Source organism: Leopardus geoffroyi, chromosome D2 (assembly GCF_018350155.1).
Source record: "Leopardus geoffroyi isolate Oge1 chromosome D2, O.geoffroyi_Oge1_pat1.0, whole genome shotgun sequence".
NCBI classification, from domain to species: Eukaryota; Metazoa; Chordata; class Mammalia; order Carnivora; family Felidae; genus Leopardus; species Leopardus geoffroyi.
Genome location: NC_059334.1, coordinates 86,789,126 through 86,807,618, shown reverse-complemented (window position 1 = coordinate 86,807,618; position 18,493 = coordinate 86,789,126). Strand labels below are relative to the sequence as shown.

Genomic DNA, 18,493 nt, shown 5'->3' with positions numbered 1-18,493 from the left:
GACGATACTCAAGAGTGAGGTTTTTCTCCAATAAACAAAGAGCGTTCCAAAGATGGCCTGTGTCAACCAAGAAACCCAAGGTTGCCATAGATAGAAGAACAAATCTTTCCCACAAACTGAATGCAATTTATACATTAAAGTATACGATTTAATTTAGAAATAGGTTATCGCTAGATCATTGGTTTTGCTCCCACACTTTCTGAGCGCTGCTCTGTAAGAGGTACTTGAATGAGATGCTGAAAACAACCCTGACCGTCTTTCCCTGTTTGCTCTTAAAGCTCCAGTTTTCTAAGTACGGTTGTGTGGCCTTTCAGGTCCACGAACGTTGAGGGAAACCAAGTGGTGGCCGAGTGTGGGGATCTGGCTTCTCATTCTAGACTCGAATTAGGGGTTAAGTAAGGTTTAAGACCGACATTGAGGAGCACATGGGACTCTGTGCAGGTTGGCATTTTCAAAGAAAAAAAGCAAGGGGGGTGTTGTTCACATGTTTTATGAACATAAAACATACAACTAATTATGTTTTTCACAAAGTTAAAAAATCTTTCATAACAACTGTGCACGTAAAGGCTACGGGAAGCACTTTTTTCGGGTCGTGGAAGCTCAGGGCCAGCTGACAGGGTGTAGCTGTCTTGACAAATGGATTCCACATCACACGTGTTTATTATTCGTGTTTGAAACACTTGTATTTTTTTGTTGCTACGCATTTGAGGAATTGTATGTTCGAGTCACAGGAACAGATCAATGGTGCGAGGTGATGTATTGATTAGGGCCCCCGTGTGCGCACCCTGTCGGGGCGCGGGCAGACTCTCTGCTCTCAAGGGAGTGAGTAAGAAGACGTCCGTGTGCGCTCGTGGCAGGGGGTGGTGGCCATGAGGCACACCCAGGGCCGCCTCAGGGGTGAGTGCAGAACCGGGGATCCCCGGGGCCTATCAGGGCAGGCCAACGTTTTATGGCCTCACTGTGGAGGGTCAGGCATCCCGATATTCGTGAGGGTCTAGCTGGGCTAATACGTCCATCATCGCTCTCGTCCTGGGCACACGAGCACCGTATTCGCCCACTGGAGACGCATCGCGATGCATTTTGAGGCCTGTTTCAAAGTTACGTGCAACCCTGTCACAGATCACCGAGAACGGGGTCTGGAAGGAACCCACCCGCCACTGTTTCCCGAAGCGAACCCTTTTCCCTTCTGGGGACAACCTGCCGAGAAACTGCTTCATCATCCTTACATCTGTGTCTCATCAAACACTCCGAGTCACCTGCAGACCCACCAAGCCTTAGCTGCCACAGAAGTATGCCGGTGAGAACAAGAAGAAAAACTTTTTTTGCTTATTTAAAAACATCTGCCATTTAAAACTTTTTTTAGAATTGTAACAGATCTTTAAAAAGTTACCTGGAATAGATAAGCCGTGCCCACTGCGTGGTTTGTTGAGGCTAAAAGTGAGACCACGGGTCTGAGAAGCGAGCGATGCTGTTTTGGCCAAGGCTGTTCCCACCCTCGTCACGGCGACAGAAGCTAACGGCCGTCTGGACCTTACACGTCAGGCACAGACCTCAGCGACAGCGTTTCGTGTCTTAAATCCACACCAGACCTTCCGTCATGGGCCCGTCTGTAGACACTGGAGAGTGTTAATGCACTAAGTCTTTCTGGCTAGAGGGTCGGCAACCCCAGGGCTTTGCTAAATGGTGACACGGCTGATATTAAACCACTTCGTATTTGAGCACAGCCTTGCACTTTGTAACCCAAGGTTGCTTCAGTAAGTAAACGTCTTCCATCAAGGCTATTTGAGGCCTTTTCAAAATGAAATAAACAGTAGTCTACAGAGAAAGTTCAAATAATTTCATATGCTACACTTGGATTTTAAAAACTCTCATACTTTGTCTTATTTTCCCCCAAATTTGCAATTTATAAACTTTAAATAAAATACATGGATGCCCGGAAATTAATCAGATTGTGATAATTATTAACAAAAGTGATGTTTGTTGATATCCTAGAGCAGAATGTTGGACAAGACCCACCACGAAATAATAAGATTCAGTTTCTCACGTACTCAAGCTTGGAAACCCCCACAAGCTCTCATTTATTTAAAAAAAAAATTTAATGTTTACTTTAGAGAGAGAGAGAGAGAGAGAGAGAGAAAGAGAGCACGAGTGGGGGAAAGGCAGAGAGAGAGGGAGACACAGAATCTGAAGCAGGCTCCAGGCTCTGAGCTGTCAGCACAGAGTCCGAGGCGGGGCTCGAACTCATGAACCATTGAGATCACGACCTGAGCCGAAGTCGGATGCTCAAACAACTGAGCCACCCAGGTGCCTCACGAGCTCTCATTTCTAAGTAGCTCATCTCGGGAACCAATGTTGTCGGTCAATTATTAACATTTATTAGCAAAATGTTTTTTTCCCAAAGTCAGATTAGAACAAATTGTATTATCTTTTGCAGTAAGTTTATAACCACAGACACATAGAGATCTTGTCATAATTCATGTTGGTTAAAGAGTGATTTTCATGGAAAGCACATGTTTGGTTTTTGAGCAAAATGGAGCTTTGTCTCTTTCTGCCTTTCACACGGACTTGGCTCCCGCTCACGTTACCCGGCCCAGTGCTCGCCATCAGGAAGCCCCAGATCATAGAGAAGGTTGTGGAAGACGATGTGGGGTGTGGCAGGTGCCGGAACAGAGGGCTGTTCTACAGGTGGAGAGGAGCCAGGGTGAGAGCTGGGTGGCAGGAAGGGACAGGGGTGGCCACACAGAGCCCTGCAGCCCCGGATGGCACCACCCAAACCTCCCTTGGCTGCTGTCTCCACCTCCCACCCCCAGAATCACGGGCGGTCCTGAGCCGGGCAGCGGGGGGTCCCTCTAAACACCACGGCTGGCTGTCCTCCCCATCTCTGGATTGGAGGCCCCACCTGTCTCCGTTTCCCTCACTCCCCGCGATCACCCCGGTGGCACAGCCTGGTCACTGGTGTCGCTTCTGCTGAGTGCCTGCGATGGCCGGTGCTCAGGGTCCCGCCGACAGGTCCCAGCACCTGGGTCCCTCCGGCCCACTCCCCCCGGGAGAGTCAAGGCCCTGCCCGTGCTGCTCCAAGGCCTCCTCACGCCTCCTCAGTTACATGCTGGGCTTTTCGTCCATTAACTGCCCGCCTGCTGCTGGCACAGTGCCACACGGCCACCTACTCTGTTTACGGAGCCTGCCGCTTGGAAGGCGCCTTGCCGAGCCCTGGACGGGCCGTCTCTCCCAGGCCTGAAGCTCCCCTCTGCATTTTCACGCACACACCGGGTGTGGCTCCGCGAGTCTCTTTGTTATGGCGCTAAGAACTGAGCGGGATATGCCTCCCAGCAGGTGCTCGTGTGCTGCCGTGCTGTTGCCCGTGGCCACTGTGCCGTGTAGCCCAGCCTCAGAGCTGCCTCGTGTGGCACAGGCGACACTGTGCGCGTCCTGAACAACGTCCCCTCCTCTCCCCCATCCCAGGTAGCGCTCTTCTACTCCGCTGCTATGAGCCCAGCTTTCTCAGATTCCACACGGAAGTGAAATCACACGTTGCTTGTTTTTCTGCGTCTGGTTTATTTCACTTCACACAGTGTCCTCCCAAGTTCACCCCTGCTGTCTCCCCTTTTCCAAGGCGCTGTGTGTGCATGCACAATATTTTCTTCATCCTCTCACCGTGGATGGACATCTAGATGGCTTGCACACCTTGGCAGTTGTGAGTAATGCCACAATAAACGTGGCGGTGTGCACATCTTTTCCGAAATCCTGATTTTGGATATATACCCAGAAGTGGGATTTCTGGGTCATGGGGTAATTCTATTTTTAATTAAAAAAATTTTTTTGAGTTTATTTATTTTGAAAGAGAGAAAGAGAGAGCAGGAGAGGGGCAGAAAGATGGGGAGAGAATCCCAAGCAGGCTCCGTGCCGTCAGCGTAGAGCCCGACGTGGGGCTCGAACTCACAAACTGTGAGAGCATGACCTGAGCTGAAATCAAGAGTTGGACACTTAACCAACTGAGCCCCCCCAATACCCCCTAGTTTTTAATTTTTTGAGGGGCTTACTTTCACACTCTCCCATTATGGCTGTGCCATTTTCCCTTCCTGTCTCCAGTGCCCAAGGGCTCCAATTTCTCTCCATCTTCACTAACACTTACCTTTTGCCTTTTTTAGGATAATAGCCACCCTAACAGGCGTGAGGCGATACCTCCTTGTGGTTTTTACTTGCGTTTGCCTGAGGATGAGAGGTGGTGAGCACCTGTTTGCGTATCTGTTGACCATTTGTATTTCTTTGGAGAACGATCTATTCAAGTCCTTGTCCCATTTTTTATTTTTAGCGTTCTTTATATACTTCCTTATGTAAATCTTCAGGAATTCTTTATAAGGGTGAGAGCTCTTTACATAATCTGGATATTAACTCCTTACCACATATCTGGCTTCCAACTGTTTTGCCCTGTCTCGTAGGTGGCCTTTTCACTGCGTTGACGGTGTCCTTTGTTGTGCAGAAGCTTTAGTCCCACGTAGCTCTGCTTGCTTATTGTTGATGGTGCCACCTGTAGTGGGTGTCGTATGGGTGAAATCATTGCCGAGGTCGATGCCAACAAGCTTTCCCTCTGTGTTTTCTTCCAGGAGTTTTACAGTTTTGGGTCTTACGTTTCTCTTTAATCCCTTTTGGGTTGATTTTTGTGTGCGATGCAATGTAAGGGTCCAATTTCGTTCTTCTGCGTGCGGATGTCTGCTTTTCCCAGCACATCTGTTGAAGAGACCAGGACCGGGTGGTCCTGGCACGAGGATAAGACACACAGACCAAGGGAACAGAATGGAGAGCCCGGAAATAACTCGCACACATGTAGCCAACTGATTCAAGAAGATGACCCAAGAAGACAGAATGGGGAAAGGACAGTCTTTTACTTTTCTTTAGGAAGTAACGTTCTGCTTTCATTATAGATGCTGCTTAAAATGCAGGTTTTTACTTGACTATTTAGAGACATCAATTAGGTGACAGTTTTCAGGGAATTCTGTCTGTATGGTCTGTCTTTTGTCTGTACATTTATGATTACACACAAGGTCCGAGATTTTACTAGACATTTATTACACCTGTAAACTTTTAGAACAAACAGGCAGTGGAAGTAGGAGGAAAATAAAACTTATTCTTTAGGACACACATTGATCACTAGCCTTTTACTGACATTAGACACTTGCCGGAAGTAACCCGTTATTGGCGAAGGTATTTGCTGACACATGGGACACAGAGATTTCATCATCCGTCAATAAACCACATGACCCTCAGCCTGGCATTCAAGGCCCGTCGTAAAACGGCCTCAGTCACAACACCTACCTGGTAGGTGCATATAAGGGTGAAGCTGGCCAATCGGCAGAAACTGTCGAGCCCGGCGTCTGGTTCCATGAAATGAGCCCTTCTTCTCACTGTGTTTCACGTGTGTGTTATTCTCCTTGCTGACCTGGGATTGGACACAGGTGTATGATTTGTGCGTGGACTGCACACGTGTCACGCACGGAGCTCACAGCAGACGCACTTTGAGCCGAAGCCACTACTGGATTAGAATCAACCTCAGATCCATAGACTCAGCTGATCTAATCATTTCATTTACATAACCAGGAAGAGTTCACATTACAGCTCCCAGTCAGTTAGAACGGTGGCTGAGCCAGAAGCCTCTGGAACACGAGTCTGCTGGTTGGCCATAAATCAAAGCGTGGGTACATTCGAATGGGACGTGAGTCCAGCGTCCTGGGCTACAGCCCCTTCCTTGGGGGAAAAGCAGCGTGGGAGTTGTCCGATTTGGGGACCGCCTGAGGAAGGACACGTCTGGCTGTGGGGCAGGCTCGGTGCGATGCTTCGCCTGGGTTATTTTGTGTCATCAGTGCTGACCGGGTGGTGAAGCTTGCAATTATTCAGTTTACAAGGAAACGGAGGCCGACGGAAGTCAGAAAATGTATCACGGCCACACGACGCGCACGCACCGAGATGCGACTTAGACCCAGGCAGCCGGTCTCGAGGGGCACGCCGCCCCCCTGTGTAAAATTACAGACCTGCTTGGCCGCTTGCTCTGGCGAGATGGGTCCTGCAGCCTGTAGGGCAGAAGAGGGGTTCGTGTGGCTGGGTCGTGGTGCAGATCCCGAGGGAGGCTGCTGTTCTAACTCTCCTCCCTCCCACAGGGCGAGGGGCTCAGATTCCAAGATAAGAAGGCAAAGTTCTAGGGAGTGGGGTTCTTGCTTCTAACTGGTGTGGCAAATGCAGCATTCATTGTGGCTCCTGGCATTCTAGAATGTTATATGTCTATGATTTGATTCAATTTAACCTTCTGTTTCAATATTTATCTTCAACCTCAGGTAAGTGCCTCCTGCCAGCCAGTTAACTTCTCACAAAGGTCTCTATCCCCAGCTGTCACCTTTGCCTCAGCCCTGTTAGCCCACCCGCCCCGCGCCTCCCCTGCCTTCCAGCCAGTTAACAGGTACCATTGTGCTAAGGTCAATTCGGGAGGCCTCCCGGTGGCAGGGGAAGGCTGCCTCTCGGATGACCAGCCTACCGCCGGCAGGAGCTGGGGTGAGCGCCAGGGACAGGGAAGGAGGCTGAGGGCCGGGAGCCAGACGTGTCCATCGTGGCCTTAATGGTGAGTGTCTTAAAGACAGAATGAAACCGTCAGCGGCGTGGGTGAGCAGCATTCAGTCTGGAACGCGACTGGAAAACACAGTGAGGGCACCCTGGTCAGCAAACTGTTGAAACCGGGTCGTTTTTAAAAGTGAAAAACCAGCTTTGAGCGTGTGCAGGCAAGTGGTTCTTCCTCACGCGTGAGTGTCCTTTCCCAGGTCTGCAGCACCTGCTCTCAGCAAACCCGCTGCTTCTGCTCAGGGAAGTCGACCACAGTGCCGCGGGCGACACTACGCGTGTGTGCTGCCGGGCGTTTAGGGAGGGTAGAATAGAGCGACTCGTAGTTTTAGGGAACTTGTGGTCTATCAGGGAAGATGAGATATCGAGAAAACACAGCACAGCCTCGCACATCTGTGTACACACCCATGCACGCACACACCCATGCACACACATGCGCGCACACACCCATGCACATATGTGCATGCGTGCATACCTGTGTGCACAACATGCACGTATGTGCATGTACCCACACTCACAATGTGCACACACATATACCTGTGCACACACATGCTGTGCACACACACAGACACCTGTGCACACACATGTACACACATATACTCTGTGCACACATGCGAATACCTATGCACACACATGTACACACACCCTATGCACACACATACACCTTGTGCACACACATGCACACACATGCACACACGCAAACACCTGTGCACACACATACACACATACACACTGCACACGTATGCACACACATACACGCTGTGCACACACATGCACACACACACCTGTGCACACACATGCACACACACAGATACTTGCGCACACGCATGCACACACATACACACACCTGTGCACACACACAGACACTTGTGCACACACATGCACACATGCAAACACCTGTGCACGCAATACACGTGCACACACACGCACACACATACGCAACTGTGCACACGCACACACAGCTAGAAGTTAAGGTGACGACGGAAAGCACGAGGTGGACCTGAGACGGAGACGAGGACAAGGAGGTCGCCGGGAGAAGTGGCCCCTGATGTGACTCTTGAGGGGCAGGAGGAGGCAGCTGGACAGAGTGTCCCGGTCAGCTCACCTGTGGTGAGGAAGTCCCACCGACGGGGCAGCGTGAACAACAGACACTCGTTTCCCACGGTCTGGAGGCTGGGAGTCCAAGGTGCTGGCAGGTGGGTTTCGCTCGAGGCCTGGCCTGTGCCGAGTGCGTGCTTGGAGTGAACTCGGGGTCTCCTCTCATGAGTGCCCTGACCCCACCATGTGGATTATCTCGTGACCTCATCCAACCCCAATTACCCCCCGAAGGCCCCATCTCCAAACACCGTCATGTTGGGGGTCAGGGCTTTGATATGTGAATTATGGGGGCACAGACGGTCCGTAACCGAGATGGAGGAGGAGGACTCCAGGCAGGGGAACGGCCCTTGCAAAGTCTCGAGCAAGAAGGAGGGTGTTTCTTGTGAGCAGGTGGTGATGCCAGCGTGGCTGTGAGCAGGAGGGAAGGAGGAGGGGGTGGGGGCTGGGAGAGCGGGGGCGGGGAGGGGGTGCCGGCCGTGTCTGGGGCCCCCAGCCCCGTGGGCCCTGGCAGGCGGAATGGAGTCTACCCTGAGGGCAGTGGGGAGCCCTGCAGGGTTCCGCACAGGGCACGGGAGGGTCCTCTGGCTGCTGCGTGTTTGGGAGGGTGGTGGGGGAGGTGGTGCAGCGGGAGGCCTGGACAGAGGGGAGGGAACGAAGGCCGCAGGCCCGGAGGCCGGGGTGTGGGTTGGGGGCGGGGAGGTAGAGGCTGTCTGACGGCAGGGGCCTCCGGCTCGCTGCTGGGGGCGTGGGGCGGGTCCCGAGAGGAAGAGAGTGCGTCCCGGACGGCCGGGCTGTTTGCTGAGAGGCGGGAGCCGGTCTGCCCGTCACCCTGAGCCCCGTGCCCAGAGCAGCTAACTGCGGGCGCTCCCTCAGTACCCGCTGACCGTTAAGTGGGACGTAAGTGAGGGAGGAGGAGTAGTTCTGGAGAAGAACATTCCAGATTCCTTTCAGGCGCTTCAGCTAAATGTCTCCAGGGCACTTCAGACAGGAGGTGCGGAGGTGTGTGCAGAGCTCAGAGGGAGGCGCCCGTGGAAACAGAAGATGGGGCCGCTGGCCCACGGGTAGGTGGGGCCCCACTGTGGGGCCTCGGATCGGCCAGGGAGAGGGCATGGAGTGAAGAAGGGGGCGCAGGCCGGGCCGGAGAAGGCTCTGTGTTCAGGGCTTTGGCAGAAGGAAGGATGTGGGAAGGGCTCTTAGCAGGACAGGCGGGGGGAGACCGAGGTGGCGCGGACTCACCGCAGGTGCACGGCAGGAAGAGGAGGGCCGCCGGGGGGCCGAGCGCGTGAGGCTGGAGGCGCCCCCCTGGCTCCGGTGCCTTGGCCGTGACCGTGCCCGTCAAGGGAGAGCAGAAGCCAGCTGGCAGGCGTTGGGCCAGATGGTGCTCAAAGGGACAGGCTTTGGGTCTGCTGCCCGAGCTGGGCCTGGCGCGGGGGCAAGAAAGTCGCGGTCCCCAGGGCGGGGACGCACCCTGTCTGTTCAGAGAGGGTGGGGACAGCAAAACCTGCACTGTCCTCAGGCACTGTGCGCTCTGCCTTCTCCGGTGGCGCTACGACAGGGGCCAGACGGCGTGCTTGTTTGGCGTGTCCTTCCCTGCCGCTTTGACGGGATTTGTAACCACGCTTTGGTGCCCCAAACACCCACATGAGGAGTCATACACCGAACGCCACTGGGTGACGTGAGCTGACCCACCGGTTGCCCGATGGGCTGGCAGGGACACAGGGTAACGCGACACAGGCTGCCGTCTAGCCTTCCCAGTGTCCATGGAGGGTCCCTTGGGAAGGGGTTTTCACTCCACACTGTCATTCCACGGATGCAAGTCACGCCCACGCCCGAATTAATAGACGCCGTCCCAGCAGAGCCAGGCTCCGCCTCCCACCCCTGGCTCCGTCCTCAGGAAGCGATCGGTGGGAAAGTGATCGACATGCGTCCTCACGTGCGGCCACTGTCGTAAGGCGTGAGCCGGGAGCTGCACGCTGGCTGGCCCACGGACTCCCAGCCTGGCCACCGGGAGCGACACGGACGCGTTTCGGCAGAGAGACGGAGTCAGAAGCCTCGCCACATTGGATCCCCCGGTCTGCGGCGCCCCAACGTTCAGCGCCCTCTCCGTCAGTGAAAACACGACTCTGAATTCTGTAAGCACTTAATCTCAGGCATTGTTAGCGCCGCGTCGACCAAAATTGTTTTACGTACTGAGTGTGATGGAATTAGCTTTCTAAACAGTCTTTTTTCTTGCTCTTGTCAAATCTATGTCCTAAACCTCAAATTCCAGAGAGCATCCTGCCCGCAGGCACATCCCGCTTTGTTGTCAGATGCATCCTGCCCCTGCACCTGCTCCTGTGGGCCGGAGCCTCTGTCCCCATGGACCCACCTGGGCCCCACTGTCCTCTCGTTGGCCCTTTGCCTCCCACTGGCAGCTTAAGCTCTGACCCTAATAGGAAAATGGGCCGAGACCCAGGGGGAGACAGCATTGGCCCGTCCAGGAGCTCAGGCCCCGTGGCCCAGAGGCCGGCACCTGCCGGGCCTGCCTGTTCTTATTTCCATCGGTGGAGTCTGAGATGTCAGCGTGCATTTGCGAAGTCCCTCTGGGCAGTGTTTACAGAGATCCCCGTGACGGCCGCTGCTCAGGGCAGACGTGGCAGCACTGGGGGCCCTGGCAGGACCACGGGGGCCCAAGGGGAGCCGGACCTGCCTGCCGGGCTCCTGGAGCCTTCACCTGGGACAGACCCTGTGGAAGAGGGAGGGAGTCGGGGCCGGCCAAGAGCAGGGGCCTGAACACCCGGCTTTCAGCTCCCTGGGCCTCTCCTCTCCTTCGGAGGGGGTCCCGTCCTCCCGCAAACCCGATCCAAAGATGCCGTGAGGAGCGTGGGTCCTGGCAGCTGCCCGCTCTTCCTGTAACGAAAGCTCTCCCTTTGGCCTCGTAGAATTAATGTGGGAAGCATTCCGGTGAATTCCCCGTAGAACGCTAAACACCGCGGTGCTTGTAACCTCAAAGCCGAGTGGTACTGAGATGCGTTTCAGGGGAGTCTGTTCTCATTCGCGTTTCACACGCTTAAATGTTGGGGTCAGGATGAGCCGGGAAAGTCTGAAAGTCACATTCCCGACCTTGACCAGCCCCTCGCTCAGCTGGGACTCCGGGGGGACTCTGTGTTTGGCCCGTGGCCGGGGTCTGGCAGTGATGAGGGGGGGTGGGCACCAGGAATGCGCCCCTGAAGGGGGCTGCATGCTGGCGGTGGGATCACACGCTGCCACCCCATCTGTGTGCAGCTTGCACACCTGTCCCCGCCCTGCCACCGACTGCTATGCAGCCACTGCTGTCCCCCCCAGAGCCTTCTTAAAGGGAAAAGCCATTGATTTTAAGGGGCTCTGCCCTTTTCTCTGCCCACCTCGCCTGCAGAGGACCCTGCCTAAGGCTCAGACTCTCACTTTCCTCAAACCAGAGCTACTCTCACCTGGGCGTCTGGACTTGAGCCCTGCAACGCCCTGGGTTCTGGGCATAGGGAGGGACACACGGCAGAACCAGAGCAGGTTCTGTGACCCGGGCAGTCGGGTCGTGGGGCCTGGCTGTGCCCGCCTGCTACTTTACTCGCTCACGGAGGAATCAATCCTCTCTCAGGCAGTAAGAGCCCGCAGAGGGCCTGAGGTCACTCAGGTCTCTGCACGGTCAACCTGCAGGTTCCTCTGGCACTGCGGGAGGGCTCTTCCCTCTGGACTGGGGGCCCAGGGCCAGGAGAAGGTGACCTGATGGCCTGCGGGGCACACTCAGCTCCCACGGTCTCTGTCGGCCCCGTTGTCAGGTGCGGTCCCTGTGGAACGGTGGCCCTGCCAGGCCGAACCACGGGTGCCCGGCCAGTTCATGGAGTCTGAGAGCCAAGAGACGCGCCTTCCATGGTCTTCGAGGCAGAGCCGGGAGGGCAGGGCACCTGCTATTCCTTCCGGTCCCAGCAGCTGCCAGCCAGGGGCCCCCCGGTCGGAACGTGAGACACCAAAAAGGACCACACCGCGTTTCCGAAGTTCCAAAGGGCCCTGTCATTTCCTCCGGGAAATCCGCTCCACCCGGATGGGCCTCTGGAGACGAGGACCCACTTCCCTGAGGCCCAGGCCACGTCCCGCACAGACAAGTGCAGACAGCCAGCTGGTGACGGAGCTACGGACGGGGACCGTGTGAGCAGAAACACGAATCCCGGTCGGGGCTCTCCGGCTATCGATGCCTGTACACTTTAGGCCGCTAGCAAAGCCACATTCTTCAGAGAGAAACGTGACGCATCGTTCTCGTGACTCCCAAGTCCACCCGAATATCTGGTGGAAAACGGGAGAAACACAAGGTGGCACGTCGCCTGCGTGGACTGCCCTGTGCTGCCTCGAGCTCTTCCACAGAAGTTTCCTCATGGGTTTCCCCCACCACAAACTCGCGAACGGGCTGTAATTAGGAAGTAAACCTCCTCACGTGATCCCTGGAACAGCCGGCGTTCACCCATTCACACAGTGCACAACGTGCACGCGCCCACCATGCACACACAACACACAGACAAACACACACCCACACACAAGGTACACACACAACACACAGACCCACAACACACACCCACACACAATGTGCACACACATACCTACAACAAGCACACAGACAGTGTCAGCTCCCTCCCTCCCTCCCTCAGTCCTTCAGGACAGCTGTGAAAGTAGAACACGGATGACTGTTTCCCAGATGAGGAGACTCGGGTTGTCTGTGGTCAGGGGTCAGGGCCAACACTGACCCCAGACCCTAACTCTCAGGCCAGCACTCTCTCTTGTGCATGACATTAGTTCACAAGATAAAAGATCTAGTGAGGTGTCACGTATCCACGTTGCTGTGGTTCTTTTCACCAATGTTGTTTCTTCTCCCTCCAAGTTTCTCCAGGTTCCCATGTCTCCCTGTCTGTCCACTGCACTCACTGGCACGTTTAAGGAAGGGCATTGGAGTGTCACCTCTGAGGCTGTGTTCCCAGGATCCCAGGAGACCCAGGCTCACAGGCGAAGACACAGTGAGAAACAGAGCTTATGCATGACCTTCTGGAAAGTCCTCTTTAGTAATATTTTAAAAACAGCAGTAGTGGAGTCAGGACGATTATAGAGAAGCTAAAAGGACAGAAATGAGATCTTGAAACACATGAGATGTTTAACATGGAAATGTTATATGCTTCCTAGTTAACTTTAGGAAAAACTTGAAAACGTCTCCATATTATGCTGGATTCTGTGAAAAAGGTAACAATTTTGTTCCAATATAAAACTGTGATGTGAGAAAATTCTTTGCCGAGTTAGATAATACTTTTGAATGCTGGAAGAATATTTCCTCAATGTTTGTGCTATTCCAAATGTAGCAGCTGCAGAACAGCACGCTTTCATGTTTAATCTGTATTGTTGACATTCTCTCCGTCACTCTCTTGTCTGGTAAATCAACAAAATAATACATCAAACCCTGACTGGTAACACTTGCCAACTTCTGTGGTGTAAATACTCTCACCACAAGTGATTTCTGATTCCAAGCTACTGACCTGACATATTTGTACACAGGGCTGGGGGGAGATGTACAATTGCACACTATTATATGGCACTCCCACCGCATAGATGCAAGAGAGTTAGGTAACCCCAAGAGTGTCCATAACAGTAAAATACAGAAGAATAACTGGAATGTGATGGGTTTTGAATATTTATGTATTTTGTTCTTAATATGATTTATTTAATAGTAAGTTATATAATTTCGTTTTTAGTAAGGGTTATGTTTAACCAATGGACTTCAAGATTCCTGAAAATGTATCAATCTTACAAGGTGGTTCCCGCATGCAGGTTCTCCATGTGTTTATTCTAAGTTTAAGGAAGACTAGTTTCGTGGAGAATGCCCTTATCACAGTGGAAGCAGGTAAGGAAGACACACCATGCTTCCCTGAGCCAGCGCACACTTACTCCTCCTAGTCTGCACCGGCCAAAACAGATCACCTGAGCAGCCTGAAGTCAACAGGATCAGGATGCATAGTTCACTCAGAGTGGAGCCATGGCAAGATGTGGAAGAAAGGAGGACTTTTGAACAAGTGAGATAGCATATTAAAATTTTGAGTGACCATTTAGCTGGGTATAAAATTCTAGTTTGGCAGTAATTTGACCACAGCATTTTGACTCATGGCTCCATTGTCTCTTAACATCTGTTGTTGATGAGAAAGTCATTCTCATCTAATGGTTCTGTAGGTAATTTTCTTTCTTTCTAGTGTCTTTTAAAATAGTTTCTCTATTCCTGATCTGTATTTTCACTATGGCTGGTTTAAATATGGAGTTTTCTCTACTTAATACTTGAAGGGTATGTTTTTCATCAAATCTGGAGACTTCTCAGTTATTGGCTCTTTATACATTGCAGCTACATTATTCTTTCCACATTTTTCTTCTGGAGCCCCTTACAATTTAAGATTTGAGTCTGAATTATCTACCTCTCTATGCTGAATTTCACTTGAATTCCACAATTCTGGCTTATATTCCTCTTTGGCTATATCTACTAGAGAATTGATAAATATATTAAAATTCCAATTTGATTGACTATGTTACTTATTTTCAAGATTTGTTATTGTCTTATCTCCTTCTTGTTTAAAGTTTAATGGACATTATATACCTTCATGTATCTTTCTGAGCACCCTCAATGAAATTCTTTTAAGGTACTTTAAGTTTCTTTTACAGAAGGATCTTTCACCTAGAGTAATCATTGTTACAATTATTGATTTGGGGGCTGTATTTCTTTCTTTATTGAAATATAATTAGCATACAAAGTTATATTAGTTTCATATGTATAGCATTTTGATTTGACAATTCTATACATTACTCAATGCTCACCATTATCTGCCACCATACAATATTATTACAATAATGTAGTCATCAGCTGTCAACATATAATGTGATTACAAAATTATTGACTGTATTCCCTATGATGTACTTTCCATCTCTGTGACTTATAACTGGAAGTTTGTACCTCTTATGGGTTGTATTTCTAAGCCTTGATATTTCTTACCTGTACTGAATTTGGGGTTGGGAGAGAATCTTCTTGTTTGATTGATTTTTTAGTTGTTGTTTTATTATGTCTCTCCCCTTCTGTACTTACCCTTCTGGCTGTCCTGTGGTTACTTTGGATCCTCAGTCCCAGGCCAAGTCTATAAAGGGTGGTGGTTCAGGGTCTCAGCCATGAGCTGATATTGAGGCTGCAATAGATACCATTACCATGCTAGTGAGTGATGTTACTTAGTTCCTGGCTATAGGGCTTCCCTATGTCTTCCTGCTTTTTTTTTTGCACATTTTCTGGCTTTTTGCTGTGGCTTCAGCAGCACCCAGCAATATTATTATGCTCAGGCTTGTTGCACAGGTGGGAAGACCCCTCTCCACCCCCTGACTTTGACATATAGCTTGAATCTGATTGCCAGGTCTCACATTGCACATTTTTAGCTTCCTTTGGCCCGTGGAAGCCAAACCCTTGATAGCTCTCCAGGCCCCTGAGCCTGGGTCCCAAGAGACCCCACGTTTAAACCCTGCTCATAGCATTTCTGATGTTTCTGGTTCACAAAGTGAGATTTATCTTGCTTCTGAGCTCTGAACTGTCTTTCTACTTTTTTCTTTTATATTTCATCTATTATTGCTATGATTTTGGAGCAAAGGGGACGCACCAAAGCATGAACACACCATGCCAACCTGACAAAAAGTAAGGTCATTTGATCTTTACTGCTAACTGAACTGGAGGAGTCTTGTGTCTAGAGATTAATCTTTTTAGAGACATGAGAGTAAAACCAAACTCTGTGAAACGAGCTTGGATGCACTTGACTCAAAGCAGAAATCTCACAACCCATTAGGGAGGCTGGTGGCAAACAGGCCACAGTTGTTGTTTGCTTACAAACCATGGGGAACTTCAGAGAATTAAGGAAAAGGCACAACATTAATTCCATCTCTGTAATCATTTGAAAAGAGGACAGATGAGGGTCATGACGTTTGAAAATAATTTCCCAGTGTGCGGTGACTTTAGACCCCTCCATAAATAAAGAAATGATACTCGTCCCGCAGAATTACAGAACCTCCGTTTCATAAGAGCTGATAATGAGGGTTTTACTAGATTCCTTAATTGTCCTGTTCAGTCATGGCCTTAAATCTCCTCTCTGATAATTTCATCTCTCGAAGCAGATCTGAAGACAACCCTTCGCTGGACAGGAGGGAGTGGTAGCTGAATGCATGTGACCCAGGCATTTGGGACTGTCATGGTGAGCCCGTGAAGGGAGGCACAGCCCATAGGCCACAGCACCGATTAAAGAGGCTTTGGAGTGTCCAGAGGCAGGACAGGGAGGCATGACTCCAGGGCCCGAGACCACACAAGGGAAGAAGGCACCAGAGGGCCGGAAAGGCACAATAAAATACAATCTGATGGTGTCATCAGAAATTAATCTACCGAGGGAAAAAAAGAAAATGTCTCCCAAAAAGTCAGAATGTCTCTGCTGAGGTCAGCTTTGAGGTGGACACAGAAAATAATAGAGAGGAGGTTATGACCCTTACAAAAAAGAGAGTGGTGTAAATTCTGTGAATGTGTCAGGGAGATGAGAGCCCTTGACTGGCTGAGGCCTCAGAAAATGCCAAGGAAGGACACCTCATTCCAGATGCTGCAGGCACAAGGGCATCTCAGGGATGCTTGGGGGTGCTGTATGGGGCCATCGAGGGGTGTTGATGCACAAAAACATCTCTCAGTTCCTGCTTGGCTCCTGTCTTCCCTCAGGGAATAGTCTTCGGACATAAAAGGCAACCTTATCTTTGGAAGAAGTGAAGCGAAGAGGCTACTGTACAGGGGAACACGTGACAGCCCAGGACTGGCCCAGGAGCTCCCTGGACCCAGATGTGACATCAGAAGGTAAGTGGAGACCAAACAAAGCACCAGACAGTTAAAAAGAAAAAAAAAAAAACCTGAGCGATTCTAACTTTCCAGAAGATTTAGAAGATAGAGACAGCTTGCCACATACTAGTGAGTTTGACGGCAGTCATGGGCCAGAGTTAAGAAGATACATCAAAGAGTTGCTTTGCACACAGGCAGGAGAGGAAACGATCCCACGGGAACCAGCCTGAGCCCACTGAGAACAAGCTTTCTTTCTCGGGCAGTTTTCCCAGACGGACAGGCAGACAGGGAAAGCCGTCGACGCAGCATTGGGGAGACACGGAACTGGTGCCAGCGTCTGCCTCCTGGTCGTGCGTCTGCCTGGGCTCTGGGCAGCCTCCCTGCCTGACGCGACAGCTCGAGGAGCAGGTGCCGTCCACCCCGAAACTGTTCTTTTTCTGCCCAAACATCTTCAATTCCTTCAAATGCTCCTGCACCTGCCATGTTCAGTCCTGAGCATCACGGATCGGGAGGGCAGGCTCCTCTTAAGACGGAGTGCACAGGACTAAATGTGGACAGGATTGAGCCAATTTCTGCCAATGAGTCCCACACTCCGGGAGCCTACAGCAGCCGCCTCATGCTGACCCACACGGCACTCCCGGTCAGCCAGGACTCCAGCCATCTGGTTCATCACGCGCTGCTTTATTTTAACCTGCAAATAATTATGGAAACATAACGTGGGCGCCTGGGTGGCTCGGTCGGTTAAGCGTCTGACTTCGGCTCAGGTCACGATCTCACGGTTCATGGGTTCCAGCCCTGCGTTGGGCTCTGTGCTGACAGCTCGGAGCTTGGAGCCTGCTTCGGATTCTGTGTCTCCCTCTCTCTCTGCCCCTCCCCCACTTGTGCCCTGTCTCTCTCTCTGTCTCTCTTTCAAATATAAATAAACATTAAAAAATTAAAAAAAAATCGGGGTGCCTGGGTGGCTCAGGCGGTTAAGCGTCTGACTTTGGTTCAGGTCACGATCTCACGGTTCGTGGGTTCGAGCCCCGTGTCGGGCTCTTTGTTGACAGCTCAGAGCCTGGGGCCTGCGTCCAATTCTGTGTCTCCCTCTCTCTCTGCCACTCCCTTGCCTGTGCTCTGTCTCTCTCTGTCTCTCAAAAATAAATAAATGCCAAAAAAAATTGTTAAAAAAAGAAACATAACCTGACTACATCTCTTGGGTCACCATCCTGAGTCTGAGGGCTGCCAATTTAAGGGAAGAGTAAGAGACTGAGGATGAGCCGGTCCTCACCTGTGGCCTGGGGTCACATCTGGACATCACACATGTGACCTTTACCGCAGGTTACAACAGCAGTGACACCTCCCTGGCAACTGGCCGTGTTCACAAGAGGAGGAGGAGGATTTGCCGAGTGTCGTCTACCCAGGGCTTCTGCGCACCGCACAGCTGGAGGAAGCATCAGCCGTCATCCTCTGTGCCCCATAGCGCCCATCCCCCGCGCTCCGGGTCCTAAGCCCCAAGCTGGAAGGCCTTTTGGTCTCTCATAGCATCTGAGATGGTGTCTTAGTTGGGCACGGCCCTGAGATACAGGTTCCAGGGCAAGCAGTTTATGTAGGAAGAGTGAATAACACTGCAGGGGGAGCAGGGCAAAGAGACAGGTGACGGGGGGGGGGGGCGCTTCCAATGAATGGCACTTCAGGCCAGTTGCCACCAAGGGTGAGTGAAGGTTGATCCAGTGGGGAACTCCCCTGAGTCTGTGATCGGGTAAGATCCCCAGAAGCAGTAATGCCCTAGTACGTTCGTCCTGCTACATGGGTCAGTAAGTCCAGAAAGCCCGGGCCAGGAACTCGAAAGTTCTCATCTGCTGCAGGGGTGCTGGGGGTTCCAGGTGGCTCTGGGTCTCCTCAGCCCCTAAGCATCTATGATGAGCCAGGACTGCT

The 18,493-nt window shown here is 51.7% G+C and overlaps 1 long non-coding RNA gene across 1 annotated transcript; it reads left to right on the top strand.

Moving 5' to 3' along the window:
• Window positions 1-15,475: 15,475 nt before the first annotated feature.
• LOC123577549 lies at window positions 15,476-16,675 on the top strand. Its single transcript, XR_006701921.1, has 2 exons — window positions 15,476-15,956; window positions 16,463-16,675. It is a non-coding gene; the product is annotated as an uncharacterized LOC123577549 (long non-coding RNA).
• The last annotated feature ends 1,818 nt before the right edge of the window (window positions 16,676-18,493 follow it).